We start from the raw sequence: 22743 nt of genomic DNA, 5'->3' as shown, positions 1-22743 counted from the left end.
CCTGAATTTTAAACAGTTCTGCGGCTTTACCTATTATGGTGTGGAAAGAGACGAGATCATCCGGTGGTGAGGCCTTGCCCGGCGAGTCTCTCCTCCTGGGCTTCTCGACGACGTAGTCATCCCAATCACTGGGTGCATCTGGCTCCTGAGTTATTTCTCCTTCTTCTGGTTCTGAGAATTCACCAAAAGGATCCTCCTGCCAGTCTGATACCGAGATGGTGGACGGTACCATGGTGAGATCTACGTCCGGCGATCGCGGTCTGTGCGATGAATGTGGTGACGGGACTCTTGTAGGTGAAGCACTGTGGGTGCTGCTCCTCGGTCTTCGAGCAGGTGATCTCATCCGTTTTTGCGGTCTACTCCTGTAAGGAGAGCAACCCGATGTGCCTGGAATCGGGGATGACTCTCTAGGAATGGGATTAATCGGAATTTGCTTCTCCCTTTGCCGTTTGTAAAATTCTTCTACAATCCTCTGCACGGATAACATGAGCACCGGGTCATGAGGATATTCGGATTCTCCCGTGGACGGGTGCCAAGGAGGACTGTATTGTTTCGGTAAGGGACCGATGGACTCTTCCACCACTTCCGCATCAGAGAATTCTTCCTGAAGAATTATATCCGGAAGTTCTGCCATGTGCCCCAAAGGTGAAAATTGCTGCACCGGAGGTTCAGTTACAGTATTCTTCTCAATGATATTGCTTGTAATGACAGGAGCTTCAAGAGTGAGAGGCAGTAATTCCTCTGTAACTGCCGAAATTTGCGGTGCCTCTGAAGGCGTTATGGATGACGTTATCCTCGTCGACGACTGAGATTTTCCCGTCGACGAGGGCTTCGCCACCGACTGAGATTTTCCCGTCGACGAGGGCTTCGCCACCGACTGAGATTTTCCCGTCGACGCCTGAGCTTGTCCCGTCGACGAAGGCTTCGCAGTCGACTGAGATTTTCCCGTCGACGACTGAGATTTCGTCGTCGACGACTGACCTTTTCCCGTCGACGAGGGCTTCGTTGACGAATGTGGAGTGTGTTCCGTGGACGACTGCGTCATGGAGGAATGCTTCGTGGACGAGTGGTGTTTCTTGCTCGTCGACGATTGCTTCGCGGTCGACATGTCCGATGACGATGATCTAATTGTCGACGATGTCTTAAGCGTCGTCGTCGTCGATGCTGGTTTCGTCGACGGTATGGCCGATGACGGGCCTTTACCTTTCCCTTCATTCGTGGGCGGTTTACCCGCCGACGACTGCACCCCCCGTTTTTTGTAAACTCCTCCTTACCTCTGGAGGCAGATTTTGCTGACTTTTTCTGGCTTGATAGGTCAACTGGAGGCAGAAAGGGTATCAATTCCAGCTTCCTCTTTTTGGATTTGGGAGAGGAACTCCTTTCCACTGAAGAGGCCCTTCTCTTTGAAGTTTGCCTCTCAGATGGAATGCTGGATTGGACAGGAGCTGTTCTGACAGACTCTTCGTCCGAAGATTGATCCCTGGATTCCAGGTATGAAAGAAGTCTTCTATGCCTGTCATGAAGGGTCTTGGTGGAAAAGGTTTTACAAATCTTGCATTTTTTAATGTCATGTGGGTACAGACAATAAATGCAATGCTCGTGGGGGTCCTTGGAGTAAACCAATTTCTTCTTGCACCTCGTGCAGTCCCTGAACAGGGAAGGCTTCCTGACAGCCTGAGGTGCCTCCATTTCTCAAGAGAAGTTCAGTCGACGATTTTGAGAGGAAAACAACAAGTTTTTGTCTCCAAGGTTAATTGGAAAGAAAGCCCCTAAGAAGGGGAACAAGATGGAATATATTTTACAAATATATTCCACACAAAAGTAGAAAGAATTTGAAAAAGCTCAGAGAGCTTGAGGATTCCCTGTGTCTGATAGACTGCGGTGAAAAATCTGAAGATGGCTGCCGGGGGCGGAGCTTAAGCCCTGCCACCTCATTGGCTGGGGCCATAAAGGACCAAAGTGAGGTGGAGGGACTACACAATGAAGTGGCTCATAGGCTATAATGGGCTATGTACATGCACTGCTAGGTGGCAGTGTATATATATGTATATATATATATATATTTTAAAAAAAAAAACATTTTTTATTATTATTATTTAATTTATCACCGAGGATTCCCAGTCTGACGACGGGGAATATTCAAGCATCTGAATCTATGAAAGATCCAATGCTGGAGAAAGAGGTTTTACTTTGGACTTCTTTAGTTTTCGTTAGGTAGGGAAATCCCACCTTAGCATAGGGCAAGTTATGCATTAGCCCACCCTGCCTTAGTGTTAATAAAAACGATGTTTGAAGAACTTGAACCTGTTGTCTGTGTCTGACTCATGATGTCTTCACACAACCAACTGTTCAGGAATTGCCTGCAGGGTTTCTGGTCCTGAAGACTGTGGAATTAGTTCATCAGAACATGGAAGATTTAAGTTACTTACCTGCAACTGTTGTTCTCCAGCATGGGTCTGGCATGGATTCACATGCTCATGAATATTCCCCATTGTCAGGCTGGGAATTCTTGGTAAAAGAAAAAAAAAACGATTTCTTCTCTAAACCAATCACTGTCCACTGGGTCATACTGCCCCCATCCAATGACAGTCCTCTACCCAAGGCCCTTCTCTGGCAGCCATCTTCAGATTTGGTAAACACGTAAAGTGGCACTATGACCAAGAAGAGTTGCAGAGGGGTCGGAGGGTGGGTTTGCATGTGAATCCATGCCAGACCCATGCTGAGAACAATAGTTACAGGTAAGTAACTTAAGCCTTCTCCATCATGGGGTCTGGTATGGATTCACATGCTCATGAATAACGAATACACAGCATTACACAACCACAGGAAGGGGTTGAACAGAAGCAATTAACTCTTACCTCTCGAACAGACTCGCTTCAAGCGAAAAGGTTGCATAGCACTGCTTGGCCGACTCTGGACTCCTCTCTAGAATACCTGTCGATGCAGTAGAACTTCACAAAGGTATGTGTGGACCTCCACGTAGCAACCCTGCAGATGTCCAGCAGGGGCACAACAGTCAGAAACTCAGTTGTTTCAGCGATCGCTCTAGTGGAGTGGGTTCTCAAAAGGCTGGGCAGTGGTCGGTTCGCCAACCGATGACAGTGCGAAATGGAAGCCTTGGACAAGCCCTTCCCTTGGTTCACAGGGCCAAAATTCACAAACAGTTGTGAGGTCTTATGAGAACTCTTCGTGCATGTCACATAGAATTTCAGGGCCTGAGCGACGTCCAGCGAGTGCAAAGCACTTTTCGGCGGCGGCAAAAGTTTCTGGAAAAAAAAAACCAGATAATACCTAAGGTTTGTTGAGGTGAAATTCCGACGGAACCTTTAGCATGAAAGAGAGGTGCATACGCAGCAACACCATCCATTTGTGGAAAGTCAGGTAAGGTTGCTTGCAGGATAGGGCCTGGATCGCACCTACCCTCATGGCAGAGGTGATGGCCACAAGGAAAGCAGTTTTCCACAAGAAGAACTTGAGTGGAGCCTGATGCATAGGCTCGAAGGTAGCCCCCATGAACCTTGTCAGAACCATGTTGAGTTCCCATGCCGGAGCAGGAGCTTTCACCGGAGGGAAAGATCGAGAAAGTCCTTTGAGAAATTCCTTGACGACTTGGTAGGACCAAAGTGAAGATCTTCCTGGAGACCTGGTGTAGCGGGAGATAGCTGCCAAACGTACCTTGCTGGAGGCATGTGTCAGTCCAGCCTTAGCCAAGGATAGCAAGTATGGTTGTATCTGCGGGGCCGTGACCTTCAGCGGGGTAATCTTCTGAGACCAGCACCACGTAGCGAAACGCTTCCACTTGTGACCGTAGCACTTAAAAGGTAGACAATGCCCTGGCCTTGGCGAGAACTTCCCTGCAGTCCACAGGCAACTCATATCCTCCAAACTCTAAGGCTACAGGAGCCATGCCTTCAGGTTCAGAGATCCTAGGTCATGATGAAGGATTGCACCAAATATACCAAATCTGCATCGGCCACGACGGGCAATCAGCATCACCGACACCGAGTGTCTTGGTCACACTTAGCAGGCGAGGAATCGGGGGGGAAAGGTGTACAGAAACAGACCTTCCCATGGGAAGGAGAATGCGTCCCATGCTCCTGGGTTGGTGGAACCTGCTGACTAACCTCTGGCATTTTGAGTTTGTCACTGTGGCGAAAAGATCGATCAGAGGTCTGCCACATTTGACGAACAGACGGTCCACCTGAACCTGACTAAGTTCCCACTGAGGGAATTGGCGATTGTGTTCTTGACGCCTGCCAGGTGGAACAGAACGAGGAACATCCCCTGTCCGATGGCCCAATGCCACAAGTCCTGAGCGTCCTTACAAAGCGCCAGGGATCGAGTGCCCCCTTGTTTCCCGATATAGAACATGGTGGTGGTATTGTCCATGCAGATCCTCACCACCTTGCCTCTCAGACGGTAGGAAAGGCTTGAGGGCCCAGAACACTGCCCGCAATGCCAGGATTTTGATGTGCATATCCTTCTCCTCTGGAAGCCACTGACCTCTGGCGTGCAGACGTCCTGTCAGCCCCCCAACCTTCCAGAGAGGCGTCCGTCTCCTGGTATGCAGGGTTTGAAATCCCGTCCCTTGGGCGATGTGGGAGCATATCCCCATCACTATCGACTGCTGGAACTCCTCGTTGAGTGGGATCCTGTCTGCAAAATTCCCAGACACTTGTATCCAATGTGCATCCAAGAATTCCTGTAGGAGTCGCATCTGCAACCCGCAGAGACGGCCAAGGTAGATGCAGGATGACATCATGCCTAGCAAAGACTTGATGGCCCAAACCGTGGCCGTCTACACCGACGACAGCAGCTGTACCTTGCCCTGAATGGTCGCTAGCCTTTCCAAAAAAGGTGGACATCAGGCAAGTCACTGTGTTGTCTGGCGCCGAGGAACTGCGCGTTCTGCGATGGCATTAAGCAGGACTTTGGATAGTTCATGGAGAACCCCAGCTCTGTCAGTCGTTGGATGGTCTCCTTTATGTGCTTGTTGGGCAGCTCCCGGGGCTTATACCAGCCAATCGTCCAGGTTCAGGTATACGTGTATGCCCTGCATATGTAGGTGGGCCGCCACCAGGGCCAGGCATTTCGTGAAGACCCTTGGGGCCGACAGGTAAGGCCTTGCACTGGTAGTGTTGGCCTTGAACCACGAACCGAAGGAACGTCCGATGTTTCCTGTGCATGGGGACGTTGAAGTATGCATCCTCTAGGTCCAACGTCGTCAAGAAATCCCCTTCCTCCAGCTGGATGAGCATGTGTTGAAACATGACCATCCTCAATTTTGGGAATTTCAAGTACTTGTTTAGAAGGTACAGGTCCAGGATGGGTCTCCAACCCCCTATCTTCTTTCTAATCAGAAAGTAAATAGACTCCCGATACCCGGAGTCATTGGGTAACTAGCTCTATCGCCCCTTTCCGTAGCATGGCTCGCATTTCATCCAGGAGCTGATTGATGTGCTGCTCATTATGGGGAACGGACGGAATCCGAGGGCACCTGCGTTGGAACGTGGAGGATCGTGGAGGTTGCCTGTAAGATGCAGAGTATCCTTGGGATGATCTGCTCGATATTCCTCTGGAGGAGCGAAAAGATGAGTGATGCTGCTGTAGAGTGCCACAGGAATGTGCCATCTCCGTGTCTGTCTTTATGACTTGAAGGGGATTCATAGACCGCCTTCCCGAACAGCTTTTCGTCCGTCGAAGGGCATGTCCAGCACCTTTACATGATCGTCCAGGCGAATGTTTTTTGCCTTCAGCCACTCCTGCCGAAGGCATCTGCCGGAAGCATGTGTCGGCGATGTCCACTGCCAAAGTAATGGCATGGTCCGATGGCCATCTCCCCTTCCTGAAAGAGGGCGAGAGTCTTTGTTTTCTTGTCGTCGGGGAGGAATTCCAGGATAGGGTCTAGCTTGTACCAAACCTCCCGGTCGAATCAGGACAAGATAGCCAGAGCATTAGTCGCCTTTCTCGTGGATTACGCTGTGTAATGACTCTCGTCCATCTTCTTCCCCCCGTTGTTCGGGGTAGGACGGGGCTGATGCCAAACGTTTCCTTGCGGCAGCTGACACTACAGAGTCCGGCGACGTTTGTGACCTCAAACAGTAGTTGGGTGCAGAATCTGGCACCCTGTATGTCTGCTCCCACCTGTCTCATTTGGTTGGAGCCATGCATGGGTTCTTCATGTGGGGTAGGCCATCCTCCCAAATGTCGTCCATAAATGGTACCGCCATGATCGTCTTCCTCTTGGACTCTCGTCGCTGATATATGAACCCCTCCTCCTTGGATTCCTCAGGCACCAGCTGGAACAGCTCAGAGGCCCTGGAGATCGAGTGGAATGATCCCACCTCGTCTGGTGTGGAGACTATGATGGGCGTCCAGGTGCAGCGATTCGTTGTCCGTGGGAAGAAGTCCTTATCTTCGTCCGTTCCCTTGGCTGTGTCTGTACCAGTGTCCAGTTCTGGGTCCGCTGGTGGAGTCTGGACCTGACGCAGTGGAGGGCGTTGATGCGTCAGCGTTGATGACCCTTCCTCTTACGCAGAGGCTGGTCAGGGGCCTGCGGTACAACAGGTGCCGGTGGCAACCTCTGCTGGATCTTCGTCACTAGGGTTTGGAGAGTTGACAGGATGTCCATAGAAATGTCCATCGGTGGAGGGCACAATGGACCGCTAGGCCCTGCGCTGCTGTCATCCTCATGGATTTATGGACGGATGCTTGGTCCTCATCGTCATCCGTGGATGAGATGTCCATTGGCTGAACAGAAGCCTTGGAGGGCTGCATTGGGGCCTCCTCGATCCCCACCTTTCCCTCCCGAGGGCAGTGTACCGGGACCTGAGCTGTGCTTTCCCATCCCCCCCCCCCCAAGGGTGCCAGCAGCCTTTTCCGCTGCCTCGGTGGTCGTGTCACACCTGGGTGGGCAGGGATACACTGTGCTCTGTAGGAAACACCCTTGTTGGGTCGGTACCTCCCGCTGCAGCAGTTGTTGCAGAATATGTCGACAAAGTGGTTGATGAAACCTTTGGCTGTGCCGATTGAGGCTGCTTGGGCTGCGCTGCCGCCTTCTCCTCCTGCATGGTCTTTTCCGATTTGTCCCGTAACTTGGCCGCAGTGGATGACTTCATCTTTGAAGAGGAGCTTGATGGCAGGTTGGTTATAGAGGTGGACAGCGATGGTGATCGCGGCCTATCCCACCTGGGACTCGCATCAGCGGCGAACCAGGTGGAATCGGACTTGAGGTTCTTGGCCTTATCTTGGACCCCCACGGATGGGGTGTCCTCAAAGGACTTTGACCTCCACCCGGAGGGAGACCGCTCTTCGGACCAACAGGTCCTGGGCGAGACATGAACCTGCTTGGAGCACAGGTCAGAGGCCTTGCCCGATTATAGCCACGCCACCAGCCTGCTATACCTGCCTTTCTTTGTCTTCTTTCAGCAGCCCAGGCAGGTATATTTCGCACCCATTCTCGTTGTGGTCCGGGTGCAGGAAGTATAGATATTTCAGATGTTTGTCCTCCATGAAGACGTGCCTTACCCCACATTGGGAGCAGGGCCTGAAGAGGGTCCTTCCCTCCTTTTTCTCCTCCCGTCAAGGTCGGCGGGCGCGAAGTAGGCCCAAGAGGGCCTTCCATAAACTTTGACGAACAACTGCCCTTGAGGGGCGTGCAACTTCACCAACAACGAATCCCCGTTGCCGGCCGATGGAGATAGGAGCACACGGGCGCCAATGAAACAATAGAACTTTCTTGCAAACAAATTCGAATAAAGTACAAAATAGCAATTCGAGGACTCCCAACACTTAAGCGTGCAGTAAGCATCTGAAGAGGGGCTTAGGGAGAGGACTGTCATTGGATGGGGGTAGTATGACCCAGAGGGCAGTGATTGGTTTAGAGGAGAAATACAGTTTTTAAATGAAAGGGAAAGTGAAACATTTTTCTTTTACGGAGGATTCCCAGTCTGACGACTGGGAATATTCATGAGCATGTGAATCCATGCCAGACCCATGCTGGAGAACAGAAGTTATAGGTAAGTAACTTAAACCTTAGTTATGCACGGAACGGAGAAGTGTAACTGGAAACATGGGGTTCAACAACAGAGGTACTCTTATGTAGTAAGCCTAACAGAGTGCCGTTTTCTGCTGCTAAGGCTTGTGCAGACATAGAATCAGGATCAAAATAATAGAAAGAAATAGGATCGGGCAATGCAGAATGAGCCATCCTGTGGGAAAAATACTCTGCACCTGAATGCCCAATCGTGATAAGGAGTTCCTTTATGTGAGAACTGGTGATCTGATTGTCGCAGATCAATTTAGCGGAAACTTTCTGTACAAACTTGTAAGAAGCTTTGCTGCCTTTCTTTCTTAAATAGATTTGCCATATTCAAACAAAATCAAAGTGCAGAAGTGAATACTTAGGCAGAGGTGGGAATAGTGGGCTGGCCATTCTGTCACGAGAGATAAAGGCAGTGAATATGACGTGGGAAAAGTGCAGAAGATCACACAGGGAATAGCTTTGAGTCAAAAAACGTGCACTCAGGAACCAAGACACATATCCACCAAAACCCAGGATGTGCAAGTGGAGCGTGATAAGAATACAAATATATGAAAAGGAATGAAAAGTGATGTGGGGTAATGTCAGTGCTAAGCCCACATTCAGGGCAAGCAACGACAGGATTTGATAGCTAACACCCATGATGGTATTGTATAAGGTAACAAAGAAAAGACTCACGAGAATGAGAAATACCACCTGAAATGTCAACGAATCCCACGAACCCTGTTGATCAAACAGGGGCAAGAAAGGCTTTAACAGCAAAGGGAGAATAAAGAACAAGTTACTTACCTGTACTGTTGTTCTCCAGCATGGGTCTGGCATGGATTCACATGCTCATGAATATTCCCCGTCGTCAGGCTGGGAATCCTCGGTAAAGAAAAATCAGTATCCGTTTAGTTTCTGATCTGTCTTTCGTAGTAGTAACCAATCACTGATCTCTGCGTCATACTGACCACAGCCAATGACTGCCATCTCCCTAAGCCCCGCCTCTGGCAGCCATCTTCAGATTTGGTAGCACGTGAAGTGGCAGTATGACCAAGTGAAGAGCCGCAGAGGGGTAGGCGGGAGGATTTGCATGTGAATCCATGCCAGACCCATGCTGGAGAACAACAGTTACAGGTAAGTAACTTGTTCCTTCTCCAGCATGGGGTCTGGCATGGATTCACATGCTCATGAATAAAAGAATACATAGCAGTACACACATGCACAACCACGGGAGGTGGCAAAGGCTCAACATTAAGCATTACATCCAAAACTCAACATTTAGCAATTCTTACCTCCTCACCAGGCTCACTGTAGGCGAACAGGTTGCGCAGCACTGCTTGGCCGACCCTGGACTCCTCCCTGGAATCCCGATCGACGCAGTAGAATTTCATGAAGGTGTGCGTCGACCTCCACGTAGCAGCCCTGCAGATGTCCAGCAAGGGCACACCAGATAGGAACGCCGTGGTAGCTGCGATCGCTCTGGTGGAATGGGCTCTCAGACGGCCAGGCAGCGGTCGGTTTGCCAACCGATGACAGTACATAATACAGCCGGAGAGCCATCTGGAAATGGAAGCCTTCGAGAGAGCCTTCCCCTGATTGACAGGTCCAAAGTTCACAAAAAGTTGCGACGTCTTCCGAAAACTCTTTGTGCGGTCCACGTAGAACTTCAGCGCTCTAGCCTCAATCAGCGAGTGCAAAGTCCTTTCAGCCGGCGACGAAGGCGACGGAAAGAAAACAGGTAACACCAAGGGTTCGTTGAGGTGGAAGTCCGACGGCACCTTGGGCATGAAGGAGGGGTGCGTCCTGAGCACTACCCTCGTGTCGTGAAAAGTCAAGTACGGGGGCTTGCAGGAAAGGGCTTGGATCTCTCCCACCCGTCGTGCGGAGGTGATGGCCACAAGAAACGCTGTTTTCCACGACAAGAACTTTAAAGGAGCTGAGTTCAGAGGCTCGAACGGAGGTCCCATGAGCTTGGTCAGCACCAGGTTGAGCTCCCACGCCGGGGCCTTCACCGGCGGGAACGATCTGAACAGTCCCATCATGAATTGTTTCACCAGACGATGAGACCACAAAGACGTCCGTCCCGTGGTTCTGGTGTATCGGGAGATCGCAGCAAGATGAATCTTGATGGAAGCGTGCGCCAGCCCAGCCTTGGCAAGCGTCAGCAGGTACGGCAGTACTTAAGGAGCCGCAATCCGTAGAGGGTTAATCTTCTGTGCGTGGCACCAGACAGAGAACCTCTTCCATTTGTGTCCATAGCATTTAAGAGTTGAGGACGCCCTGGCCTTTGCAAGAACCTCTCTGCAGTCGGCCGGTATGTCGTAACCTCCAAACTCTAACGCTGCAGGAGCCAGGCCTGCAAGTTCAGCGACTTCGGGTCGTGGTGGAGGATGGCGCCTCCTTCGCTGGAGAGCAGATCCGCGTCCACTGGCAGCTTGATTGGCGGGGACGCTGACAAGTCCAGAAGGTCCGGGAACCATATCTGCCTCGGCCACGCAGGTGCGACGAGGATCATCCTGCACCGTGACCTCTTGAGCTGGTTGATGAGCCGGATCAGCAGCGGCAATGGAGGAAACGCATATAGGAACAGGCCCTCCCAGGGGAACGAGAACGCATAGCCCATGCTCCTCGGCTGGGGAAACCTGCTGGCGAACCTCCGGCACCTGTCGCGAACAGGTCGATATGGGGTGTGCCCACCGTCGGAAGAGGCGGTCCACTAGATCTGTCCTAGTTCCCACTCGTGGCATGAGCGCAGCTCCCTGCTGAGCGAGTCGGCGATGGTGTTTTTTATCCCTGCCAGATGAAACGGCACCAGAAACATCCCTTGGGCGACGGCCCAATGCCACAGATCCTGAGCCTCCTTGGACAGGGCTGGGGATCTGGTACCGCCCTGCTTCCTGATGTAGAACATGGTGGTGGTGTTGTCGGTGAAGATCCTCACCACCTTGCTCTTATGGGACGGAAGAAAGGACCTGAGGGCCCAAAGCACTGCACGGAGTTCCAGGACGTTGATATGGAGGGACTTCTCCGTCGGCAGCCAAAGGCCCCTCGCGTGCAGATTTTCGGTGTGCGCTCCCTACCCTTCCAGGGAGGCATCCGTGGTCACTGTCTTCTGGTGGTCCGGGGTCTGGAAGTCCATGCCCGCCGTCAGATGCGCACGGGTGCCCCACCACCGGATCGCTCGTCGGAAGCTCTCGTCAAGTGTGATCCTGTCCTCGAAGCTGCCCATCGTCTGGATCCAGCGAGCGTCCAGGAACTCCTGTAACGGGCGCATCCGAAGCCTGCACATGCGGATGAGATAAATGCAAGAAGACATCATTCCGAGGAGGGACTTGATGGACCTCACCCTGGCCGCGTCCGCAACCAGCATCCGCCGCACCTTGCCCAAGATGGCCCTCGTCCTTTCCTCCGACGGAGAGGCCAGAAGCGCCACTGTGTCGAGCTTCGCTCCCAGAAACAGTGCGTCTTGAGCGGGCACCAGGTGGGACTTGGCGTAGTTTATGGAGAATACCAGGTCCATGAGTAGTTGGACGGTCCACGCCGTGTGCTCCGCGGCAAGCTCCTTTGTCTTTGCTCGGATGAGCCAGTCCTCCAGGTAGGGGTAGACGTGGATCCCCTCCAGGCGCAGCCGCGCCGCCACCGGTGCGAGGCACTTGGTGAACACCCTGGGTGCCAACCTCAATCCGAAGGGAAGGGCTCTGAACTGGTAGTGACGCCCTTGGACCACGAATCTGAGAAACTTTCGTTGTCCCTTTAGGATGGGGATATGGAAGTAGGCATCCTCCAAATCCAACGACGACAGGAAATCGCCCTCTTCCAGTTGACCCAGGACGTGCTGGAGGGTGACCATCCGGAACTTCTGTGCCTTGATGAATTTGTTAGTCGTCGTAGGTCCAGGATGGGACGCCATCCTCCCGTCTTCTTCTTCACGAGGAAGTATCTTGAGTAAACTCCGGAGCCCCGAAGCCTCTTTGGGACGAGCTCGATGGCGCCTTTCTTGAGCATCGCCTTTACCTCCAAGAGAAGTTGAGGGACGTGATGTTCCTTCCTGGCCACGGGGGGGACGTGCGGGAACTTCTTTAGAAACTCGAGCGCGTGACCCTGGGCCAGGGCGTCCAGCACCCAACGGTCGGTGGAGATGGACTCCCACACGCTGACGAAGCTCACCAGCCGGCCTCCCACCAGGGTGCTTCGGTGGGGGCCCGACCCCACGGCCGGTTCAGTCCTGCTTCGACAAAGCTTTGCCGCCTTGTCCTCCTTGGCGACGACGGCGGGGTCCGCCCGACTTGCCTCGTCCCCTGTAGGCTTCCTGTGACGACGAACGGGCCGCTTGACGATAGGTGGAAAATACGCCGCCGGAACCTTTGGAGGCACCCTGCTTGCCTCCGCCGCTCCGAAAGGGCGGCCGTCGTTGCTGGAGAACACCAAGAGCCCGGGCCGTCTCCGTGTCCGTCTTGATGGCTTGTAAGGAATCATCCACTGTTTTCCCAAACAGGTTGCTCCCGTCGAACGGCATGTCCAAGACTCTGGTCTGCACGTCCTGACGGAAGTCAGTTGCCTTGAGCTATCCACGCCGTCTAAGGCACACGCCGTTGCCCAACTGGCGAAATCCAGTGTCAGCGATGTCCGTTGCTATTGTAATGGCATGGTCCGACGCCACTTCTCCTTCCTGCAAGATCTCTAGGGCCTCTGCCCTCTTGTCGTCTGGTAGGAAATCCAGCAGGGGGGCGATTTTGTACCACAACTCCCTGTCGTAGCGGGCTACGATAGCCAAGGCGTTAGCAGCCTTAATCGTCGTTGCTGCCGACGAGATGACTCTGCGTCCCATCGTGTCCAACTTCTTTCCCTCGCCGTACGGCAGGGAGGTTGACGTAGAGGCCGAGGCCCCCCCCCCCCCGCTTTCTTCCTGGCCGCCGCGGAGACGACCGAGTCCGGGGTCGGCTGTGCCCGAAGGCACAAGGGGGCCGCGTCCGGGACCCGGTACTTCTTCTCGTACCGATCCCTTCTCGCAGGCGTTGTGGATGGGTTCTTGAGGAGGGCGAGACCCTCATCCCAGATATCGTCCAGTAGAGGTACAGCGAGGACCGTCTTCCTCTTGGTCTTGCACCGTTGATAAAGGAAACCTTCCTTCTTCTCTTCCGGGCAGAGCTGGAAAAGCTCGGATGCCCTGGCGATCATGGCATGAAACGATCCAATCTCGTCGGGCAGGGAAGCCCGGGGAGGAGGTGACGACGGGAGATTTGTGCCCGTCGCGGCCGTGTCAGTCCCCGTATCATCCCCGCGGGTCGTGGAGGGGGAGGAGGGCTGAGCAGGGCGCGATGGTTGAAAAGGAGGTGGAGGATGAATCCTCCTTCTCTTAGGAGGAGGGCTCCCAGAAGGGCCTGGCTCCGGGGTCCCCCGTCGGGAGAGGTTCCTCCGTTGGTGGTAATGGCAATCTCGTCCTTATCTCCGAGCATAAGGATTGTATAGCCAACAAAATGGCCGCGAGTTGTCTTGCGGCACTGGTTGAGGGGAGTCCGACGGGCGGTCAGGAGCCCCGTCGGCACCCTCAACGTTCTCGTCGTCTCCTACGTCGGGGTCCCTCCCGACGGGCTGGTCGTCTTCCACGCCAACGCCGTGGCTTAAGACTTCGATCAGCTCCTCCTCAGAGGTTGAGGCCGAATACACGGCAACCTCCTGCCCCCCCTTTTTCTTCTCCGTCGGAGGTTTCACGGGGGTCCTGTCGATGGGCATGAACGAGGACTCCCTCCGCGGTGGCAGGGAGACCCTGGGCCCCGAGGTCGCCAGCACTGGTGTAGCCTCCACAGGCTGAGCCAGGGCCACCGCGACTGTCTCGATAGAGGCCTTGGCCGGATGGATTAAGGCTTTCGCCACCTTAGGTGCGCTCACCGCCTTCTCCTTGGGGGAAGGGTCACCGCCTCGCTCCCTCTCCGATGGGGCCTTCGAGCTCGACCGGGGTCACTCCAGGAGCTTCACCAGGTGCTCGGCCTTCCTCTTACCCGAGCCAGAGCGTTGGCTCGTGGTTGATGGCGCCGGGGAGGATGCGCCCTGCCTGGCGCCCATAGAGCCCGACCGTTCGGCGCTCCCGGTGCCAGCGGACTCGTGGTGCTTGGCCTTCTGTCGGACCCCCGTCGCCGGGGCGCCCTCAAAGGTCTTAGAAGACCGCTCGGACTTCTTCTTCTCGCCTGACGGGCTCTTCCCTTCTAGCCAGTTGGCGAGACGCAGATGGCGGTCCTTCATGGTCCGCTCCGACATATTGCCGCAAAACGCACAGTTCTTCTCCACGTGCGTCTTGTCCTCATGCAGGCAATAGAGGCAAAGGGAGTGTTCGTCCTCCTTAAAGACATTCTGAAGCTGGCATCCAGGGCAGACCCTGAACAGCTTTCCGGGCGTCGAGCTTCCCTTCTCCTGGGCCATGATCGAGATGGGCCTGAGAAACTTCTGGAGTCCTCCAAAAGCGTGGCTCGACGAAATGTTCACCCTTGAGGGGCGTAGAAGAATCCGACACGGGTCCCCGTTGATCAGAGAAAGAAACGGTGGAGCTTGAGGCTCTTTTGACCGAAAAAGAGAAAATTTCCTAGGAAAAAACGCGAAAAAAGCACTAAAGCTCGAGAGCAATAGCACGAGGATCCCAACACTTGAACGTGTGGTAAAAATCTGAAGATGGCTGCCAGAGGCGGGGCTAAGGGAGATGGCAGTCATTGGCTGTGGTCAGTATGACGCAGAGATCAGTGATTGGTTACTACTACGAAAGACAGATCAGAAACTAAACGGATACTGATTTTTCTTTACCAAGGATTCCCAGCCTGACGACGGGGAATATTCATGAGCATGTGAATCCATGCCAGACCCCATGCTGGAGAACTTAACACATAAAACTCCTGACAAGGGGCAAATAGGAATAGTGATTACCGAATAGTGAGGAAAAAACAGGCATTCATACAGGAGCTGGCTACAACAGCACACCACACCTAACAATCAATAGGGTACAAATTGAGAAGTGCATGGGAAAACAGACTCCAAGAGAGGTAAAGGAATAGGAGCAGGGATAACGAAACTGCAAGGACAAAAGCTCCACCGCTCTCCCCACGCAGGGAAGGACATGCAAACTGGCACTAAATACTAAATCTATAAACCAGGAGGGACTAAAGGATCAAGGTTTCGCTGCAGAATAGGGCAGAGAGAAAGGAATAAAGAACACAGACAAACTGGGCTGCACAGAAAAAGAAAAGCAGTGGGAAGTGCTGACTGCAAGACAGAGGAAAATGGAAAGGGAATCCAGGAAGCAGAAAATACTAATAAGCACACTAATTGGAAATCCAGGGAACTGGGAACAAGAAAATAGAAACTTGGAAATGGACACTAAGCTAAGAACCAGGAGCAAGGGACCGGTCACAAACAGGAACACTGAACCAATGACCAGCGCGGGACTGAAGCAAACGGAGGCTTTTAAAGCTGGCTAACGAGCACACGCCACAGGTGCTGCTTAGCCTCCACCCAACCTTGTCCTGCAAGGGTGGAGGTGAAGGAGTGGGCCAGGCATTCTGGGAAGGATAGTCGTTTGATTAAAGCAGCATACTGGCTGCCAAAACCCCAGAATAGATCCGGAACGGAAGTAACACGGACAATAAGGATTTATCACCCCCAATTCACAGTGGCATAAGGTTCGCAAGGAAAGTCTAGTACGGAATAATCCCCAAATCAGGCCCCCCAAGTTGCAGGAACGGGAGCAAAGGTAGTGAATCTGACAGGTACCCTTCATTCCCGGCCTGTCAGTATGTGTGAAGCCGTGTAAGTGCAGTGGCACCTATATCTTTGACTCAGTGGCTATCAGCCTCTGGTCAGGCCAGGCCTCTTTGATCTTTCAGGTGCTTTCCCAACACTGGGGGTGTCTAGCGCAGTTGATGTATCAAGAAAAGACCCATAAACTACAGTGACCAGCATGGACCGGTCTCCTCAGAAACCTGGGCTGGATCGTGTATCCTGAGAAGCAGCATAATGTAAAGTAAACGGGGACTACAAGTGTGACAATGCACCTGCACCCAACAGACAAGACCCATCCGGGAGCAGGACTGTTCAAATGAAAACTGACTAGGGTTCTCCATTCAGGAGCGAAATGAGATACCCAACACCCACCAGAGTCCAGAGAATCACTACAGGGGAACAGTGGAGTGGCAGAACTGGAATAAGTGGGGACATGTACAGTATTAGGGGAGACCAGTGAACACTCCCAAAACACATTTGGACACAGACTTAATTTATCCAGGAAGCGAAGAGAGAAAAAAACAACACAGTGACTGCATGGATGGTTGTTAGAAAATGGAGCATTGAATGGGGCAAGTTTAAGAGCCTGTTAAAGACTTCCTGGGGAAATTCCAGCTCACACGGAGAGCAGATGTGAGGAGTTGGGAGTAGCTTAGCTAGAGATTGGCCCAGCAATGCAGTGGCCTCGAACATCCAATGGGAGCAGAGGAAACCTTCTAGATGGGAAGGGTTGGGCTATAAACTGCCAGCAGAGAGGTATTCAGTTGAAGTCAAAAGAGGAGAAAGGAGGACCAAAAGACCAGAAAGGAGGGTGGAGGAGAACTTTTAGCGTGTTTGTAGAGTGTGAAAGTAGGGTTTTGCGATTGAGAAAGTGATACCAATTTTGGCTGTTTGGATGTATGAGTGAATGGTTAGGGGGAGTAGAGGCAACAAGGAGGAAGAGGGGGAGAAGGAGCTTAATAGGGACTACATTACTGGAGCCAGTATAGTGAACAGGGCACTAAACCCTTAAGAGGTGGTTGGGAGGGAGTAGAGACAGGAGTATTGATAGGAAAGCAGGATTAAGAGGAAGTAGGAGAGTAGAGAAAGGATAAGGGAGAGAAGTGATAAAGTTGGTACAAAGAGTGCAGGAGCGAGGAAGGGTAAGAAAGAAAGAGACAGAAATAGTTAGGTTAGTGTAGAATAGTGGAGACACGTGTAGTAAGAGAAGAGTGAGGTTTAATGTTGAATGACTGACATCCAGTCGAGGGGCACGCCAGGGCAATCAAACTACTGCATTTAAGTCACCTACACATTCTTTGCGGGATACAGATAGAGAAGGCTATGGCCTTTAGGTCTTCCAAAATCAGGGACAGGTTAGATAGTAGGCTTACCCCTAGTTATAGTAAAACACATTTTTGAGCAAGTCGTTTTAGAATTGGGAGACTGGGCTAGGGAACCGAGAGTCCTCTTCAATGTTGAAGCTAAAGGTGGAGGGACCACACCTACGAATGGGAAAACAGATTTGTCTCTGTATATACTTTGGGAATAAAATCTGAAACCGTATCTGAGGTGACTCATAGAAAACCTTTTCACAGCTATCACAACACTACAAACATCAGCTACTAAAAGGTTGTGGGATCGTGAATCCACAGGCTGAAGCCATGGCATTGTTTAAGAATGTCATTGTAAGTCAAACAAGCCACAAAGTACAGGTGTATGCAGCAAAATTATACATGGGATACATTTATAGTATGAACCCTGGACACTCCTTCAAAAGTGAAATATTTAGTACAATATGCGCCTGTTGTAAAGGTATGTTATTTCATTTTCAGTATTTTTGTAATCCAAATCTACCTTTGAAATGCAGCAGAGCACTGTACATTGCATGGGGGCGAATGACTTAAAAAGACAAGACTTCCTGAGGTGCAGGAGGGTGGAAGGTCTTTCACATGAGAAAGACAGGGTGCAGGAGGGGTGAGAGGTAGACGAGCACGAGGGGCTTGTGTTTAAGGGTGTTAGTCACGTGCCATACATTCCTAAGAGCACTGGCACAGGTGCTAGTTAAAGAGATGGGTCTGAATTGCCAGAGGGATGCACCACATCTGGTTTTGCGGGGGATGTTGTTTCACAGTTGAGATGTTAACACACAGCATTGTGGAGGCTGCTGGTCAAGTAGGCCCTGCCACTCAGTTGCTACGGCCACGGCCAGTTTTTGCACCTTCCAGGCAGCCGCTCTCTGCAGGTGCAAGTGGATCTTGGTCACTTTAAGCCCCATCCACCTGCTTCACCCTGCCCCTTCCTTTCCTTCAAACTCTTACATCAAGGGTATCTCTTGCCCTGGCGTCTGAAGGGGAGATGAAGAAATGGGCAATTCCTGTTCCAACGAGGAGGGCCCAGGAAAAGAACTCCTGCTCCTCTAACATCAGGTAAGCTCCCTCGAATATGTGTTTCACCCATCTCTCCCAATAGCCCATCCCTACTATCACCACTCATTGCCAACCACACCGCTCAACACCAATATCATGGACACCACATTACAGCAATCTCACTCATGTCACATAGACCCCATCAGCACTCCATCTACCACTACACGAAAACTGATGCTCACCAAGGTCCGCTCAGCAAACAACCATGCAGCAGACATCGCCAACCTCATTACCACACATGACTTGCATGCCATCATCATTACTGAGACCTAAATAGCATCCACCTCCATCCACATTCTACATGCCTTCATCCCGAACAGCTGCAGAATTTTACGAGACGTTCCAAACCAGATCAGCGAAAGCCTCGCCATCATTCATGCATCATGGCCATGTACACAACTGGACGTCACCACCATTGGCTCTTTCGAAAACCTTTCTTGCTACTTCCTTTCTCCCCAACAGACAGTCACATTTCACCTCATCTATTGACCACCCAAGCCCAACGCCTCCTTCACTGAAGACTTTGTGGACTTGATCAGCATCATGTATCTCGTGCTCTCTAACAGCATGTTCCGCAGGGACTTCAACATTCCTGGCAACCCAGCACAAAGTGAATGAAGGATGATCGGACTCCTAAACACACTGAACCTCTCACAGCACACGAAAGACCCAACTCACAGGAAATGTAATATCTTCAACTTCATCATCACCATCCTATATCACAGCTCTCAAATCCCGGTTCTCTGGTAAGACCATCTGGCAATCCCCTTTGTCATTAGTCACACTACACCAGTCAAGCAAACCGATTGGAAACCCAGAAAACAGGCCTTCAGATCATTAAAGAACTTCCCATTGGAGGCTCTCAACTGAAGACCTCTCCAAACTCCAATTCACATTTGCTAATCTACCTCTAAAGAACCAGCACTGCAACTTGCTTCTGCAAGAACTTAACACCACCCTCACAACCAACATCAACCACCATGCCCCAAATGAAAGAACACACCCTCAAGCCTAAAGGTCCTGCACCGTGCTAAACTGAAGAACTAAACTTCAACAAACTATCAAAAAACAAAAGAAGACTTGGCTCAAATCTTGCAGTGCATTTGATCTCGCCCCGCTCAAGGAACTCTGTGCTACACGCAGGTGAATGGTGAACACTGCCAGGGCTAACTACTACCAAAACACCTTAGCTAAGACCAACAATGAAAGCAGAGCCATCTTCAAAGCCATCTTCAAAGCCATCAAGCACTGCATCAACCCTCTGCGTGACCCACCCGTACCGCGCTCCATCGAACCATCCAGCGCCATCAACTCGTTCTTCAGCAACAAAATCAGCATGACCCACCAACAAACAGACACCAAGGCTACAACTGACCGCACACTACTGATCCCTTCTCGCAAATCCACAACTACTTGGACACATTTCAAAACACTAACTATGGAAAACCACCCTAGTATCCCTCAAGGACACATCGTACACCGACAACATCGTCCTTGCCTCCATACTCAAGACATTTCGGACTGAAGCACTCCTCCCTTACCTGACAATCATCAATAGTTCCTGTAAGGGAGGAGAGGTCTCCCTGGCCCCCCTTCATTCCTCTAAGGATGCACATGGTATGCTCTTTGCATGACTGACTGTGCGCCTCTGGCCAAGGTGTGCGGTACTCACTGAATGACACACAGCAGTGCATGGCTGCAGACTCCATTTTACATTAGGCCACATGTAATCGCTAAAAGCCAGTCTGCATCTCTCCCCTTCAGTGTCCGCGCACAGTCAGCAAGCAAACCCCCCTCCTACTTCCCCTCTGCCGTCTCAGCAGCTGTCCTGTTCTCACAGAAGCTTAGGCGCAAGAAGTATCCAACTAAACACTTATCTCTCGCCTTCCCTTTTACATCACTGCCCTGTGAATGACCGGACGGAGCCTGGTCCTGGAAAAAAACATTTGTTTCCACAAACCTGCTCTTGCTCCTCTCACCCCCACCTTTGGAAGTTATTGCTGGTCCAACCTTTTTCCCCTCCATGGTCTCTTTGATGTAGCAGAAGTGTGAACCTTCCCCACTGACCACCCTAGAGTGCCCCCAATATAACTGGTCTCATGTCATCATATATCCCGCCTAAAACCAACACCTATCAAATCACTCACTCAAGCACTGGGGCGCCATGGCAAATAAATCTTAGATCAAGCCCACTGATAGCGCACCTGGGGGGCAAGGCCCTTGTATCCCTCATGACTACAAAGGCCTGAGTCCGGAATGTATAAATATGTGTCTTCAATGTATAGGTGTCCCCACATACTAGGACATGGTTTATATTCTGTATTATTCATTGCATGTCATGAGATGGCATGTAGCTTAGCTTAGCTTAGACAGAATGACCTCCTCTCGTTGAACCGACCTGACCTTTACACCACCCAGACGAGCCCAGATGACCACGTGCCGCTCGAAGTAACATCGCTGCATAGCCAAACATGCGGAGCGGGCCCATATACTGCTATACTGTAACATTGGTGTCCACCAATCCCAATGCAACTCGATGTACCTATAGAGAATCGTCACTAGTGATGAATCTAAAGCATATAATGGACTGTATTCTGTACTGTTGGCAGAGCACTCTCGAGTAAGCAGAGTCCTCTGCGTGCCCCATTTTACTTTATATAAAGACTTGTCTTTTACTTTACATGCACTTGGTCCTGGTCTCATTCCCTACTGGGGTGTGTCCATTGGTGTCTCTCATTTGGTGATTTTATTATATTTGTGGGGAATGCCAGCTTTCACTCACATTACCCAAGAAACATTCCATTTGAGCATCAAGACTGGGCAAATCGTCCCGCTTCTTAAGAAACCAACAGTGAACGCTGATGACCACAGCAACTACCCCACCGCCCCTCCCCATCACCCATATTTGCTTCCTTTAAGATCCTTGAAAAAGCAGTAGCTGGGCAACTCCTCCAACACATTGAAGCCAACAACCTCCTTCAGTCCTACCAATCTGGCTTTCGCCCCAGATGAAGCACAGAAACGCTCCCATCAAGGTGATCGAAATAATGCTGTTAACATCCCAGATGATGGCCAACCTTGCCTCTTGGTTCTCCTTGACCTTTCAGCAGCATTCCACACAGCAGACCACCAAACACTCACAGACAAACTACATTGTCAAATGGGGTTAAGCGAAATTGTCCTCCACTGGTTCAAATGGTACCTTGCTAATCGCCATCCGTTTGCACAAATGGGTTGCTCTAGACCAGCAAGTCTCTACCCATCAACTGTGGAGTCCAACAAGGATCCATCCCCTCCCCCATGATCTTCAACCAACTGCTCTGAACCCTCCTTGCTCCACACAAAAGCCACATCCACCAATAGACAGATGACACACAGCTCTACCTCAAGATAACCTCCATTGAAGGCATCCACATGCTCAAGGCCTTCCTCTCATTGATCGATTGGTCGTGTATGTTCAGTGCTTACCTGAAGCTCAACCCCTCCAAGACTGAATTCCTACTGCTGACCAACAGCACCGAATATGGGTTATCTGCTATGCACCTCAAGGGCTTCACACCCCAGCTGACCACCTGCATCAAGTCCATTGGGCTTGCCATTGACAGACCCCGCCTCCAAACAGCACATAGCAAGGAGGACACAAACAGCTTGATACCAGCTTTCTGTCCTGTGGAAAATCAAACCTTTCATCCCAGAAAGCAACTTCAGATCTGTTGTCCAAGCCTTGGTAATACTCCAACAGCTCCATTTTGGAATGTCTTCTAGCGACTATCCTGGCTCCCCTGAGTTGTGTCCTGAATGCTGCAGCAGGATTTAAAAGACTCATCAAATTTGATCTCATCAATCCGCCCTCATCGAATTGCACTGGCTCCCACTGCAAGCATGTATAATCTTCAAATCCTGCTGCATCATCTACAAGGCTATGATCTTGAATCCCCAAGTTACCTCACTGAGAAGCGCATCTCTGGAGGTCTACGAACCACCAGAGTAAGGACATGTGCAGACTTGAACTCTGCCAGTGCAGGAAGAAGAAAACAGGAGGTAGGTCTTCTCTGTCTATGCCTCAAGACTCTGGAACCTCCTCTGAGTGAACATCAGGATTCCCCCCCCCTCGCTTCTACAGTACAGGAAGGAGCTCAAGAACATCCTCTTGAAGGAGTGGCTCCTCTCTAACGCCTAGGTCTATACACCCTCCATTCCCCAGCCTACCTGAGAATGGGTGATCCGATCCCCAATGCTTCCTCCCCAGGTTGCTTGTAGATCCAGTCGTTAGATCTCCACTCCCTTGTTTTCCTGCTTTCCTCACCATGTCATTACCCCTATGATTGTAAAGTGTTACGTTTCTTCCTGAAACCATACAAATACTAATAATAATGATTTCAATAATAATTTTAAAAAAACCTTGCCTAGGGGATTCTCCTCATTTGCCTATTTGTCGCTCTAGTTTCACAAGGGATTAGGTGTTGTATTTGGGTTGTCCAAGGAAAATTGCCCCTTTCTCTGAAAGGCAAGTTGGTGAATTTGCAGTCAGAGCCTTATGGGCAA

At 51.3% G+C, this 22743-nt stretch overlaps 1 protein-coding gene across 3 annotated transcripts in view; it reads right to left on the bottom strand.

Moving 5' to 3' along the window:
• LOC138452983 (zinc finger protein 436-like) overlaps positions 1-22743 on the bottom strand; it is a 284744-nt gene that overhangs the window by 53889 nt on the left and 208112 nt on the right. The gene's annotated exons all lie outside the window — the stretch shown is intronic.

This window comes from Ambystoma mexicanum, chromosome 4p, assembly GCF_040938575.1.
Source record: "Ambystoma mexicanum isolate Mex_15411 chromosome 4p, UKY_AmexF1_1, whole genome shotgun sequence".
Taxonomy (NCBI): Eukaryota; Metazoa; Chordata; class Amphibia; order Caudata; family Ambystomatidae; genus Ambystoma; species Ambystoma mexicanum.
This window is presented reverse-complemented; position numbering and strand designations above follow the sequence as displayed.